The sequence below is a fragment of the Triticum dicoccoides genome, chromosome 4B, assembly GCF_002162155.2.
Source record: "Triticum dicoccoides isolate Atlit2015 ecotype Zavitan chromosome 4B, WEW_v2.0, whole genome shotgun sequence".
Lineage (NCBI taxonomy): Eukaryota > Viridiplantae > Streptophyta > Magnoliopsida > Poales > Poaceae > Triticum > Triticum dicoccoides.
In genome coordinates, this window is record NC_041387.1 from 535,081,448 (window position 1) to 535,082,713 (window position 1,266).

The window sequence follows — 1,266 nt, forward strand, 5'->3', positions numbered from 1 at the left end:
TAACGGGGAAAATCACAGGTTTGTGATAAACATCGGTCCGCCCTGTTATTTAAATTTCAACTTCAAGGATATTTTTTAGAAATTAATAAACTTACAAGACACACATACTTCTTGTGTTGAACTTGAGGTGCAACACAAGTTCTATAGTGAGGGTCACGGTGGAGCTCTATTGGTTGTTTTGGCGTCTCGCTGGGAGTGCGGTGGGGAGCTATTATGTACAACTAGTACTTTGCCTGCATCACACACATACTTTCACTGTTATCTCCTTTTCTGGTTCAACTAATGTTTTTATTACAAATTTCTCCTTTTTTGTATCACACTCTACTATCATTTTGAACTTCAGTCGTTTTTGTATCTGACCTACCAAACATTACATTTTTTCAGATCAAAGCAAATCCCTTATTGCACATAGTAGCAGTATCACGCACAATATCCATAGCTGCATCACCTACTGTACCCATAGGTTGTGTTGCTGCATCCAAAGGCAGCTACATCACCAAACTCATCCAAAAAATACAGGGGTTGCATCATGGGCATAAGAAGAGAACGACATGCTCAGTAACTTGCAAAATGACCATTTGTATGAAATTGTTCAGATTCAAGCTAGTACCAATGGAGTATAACAGCAAAGAAAGCATTTACTATATGGCATCATCTGATTTTAAACGCCCTTGTTAAGTAGGGCGCACTGCAGTAGTCGCTCTGGTTGAACTTGGCATACAGCAGGATTTGTTCAACGCCGATCCCTCTATATCGTTGCTCCTCTGTTGAGGATAGGGGGATGAGGTGAGGGGAGAGAGAAGCTCGGGGAGGCGGTGACCCCTCTCCGCAGTGCTGTAGCAACGCAAAAACTTAACGAGTCAGCAATAGTGCAGGAGCTCGCATGTGACTCAAGAAGACCAGATGCAGCCACGGGGGAGGAGGAATGCGATGGGCAACAAGGTCTCGGGCGTCAGTGGGAGGATGTACCCGACAACAGTGTGTGGTTCACGAGCTCGTCACCGGATCCAGGGCGCTCGTCGGCGGAGGAGCACCACCGGGAGGAGGCTGAGGTGGCAGGGCCGGGCGAAGGCGCGCGGTGGCCAGGCGCCGGCCCAAATCTTGCCTCCACCAGGCGACAGAGGGGGCCGCCATTGGGGAGAAGAGGAGGGGTTCGCGCCGCCGTTGGGGAGGAGGGGAGGTGGCCGCGAGGGAGTTCACCGGCGGCGCCGGTTGGGGCAGCGAGGGGGCGGCGTCGCCGATTGCGGCGGGGCAGGTTTGGGCGGG

The 1,266-nt window shown here is 50.7% G+C and overlaps 1 long non-coding RNA gene across 1 annotated transcript; it reads right to left on the bottom strand.

The window, feature by feature from the left end:
- Positions 1-385: 385 nt before the first annotated feature.
- Positions 386-1,260, bottom strand: LOC119293839. The gene is made up of 2 exons (XR_005143230.1): positions 970-1,260; positions 386-834 (listed from the first exon to the last, which is right to left on the bottom strand). It is a non-coding gene; the product is annotated as an uncharacterized LOC119293839 (long non-coding RNA).
- Positions 1,261-1,266: the final 6 nt, after the last annotated feature.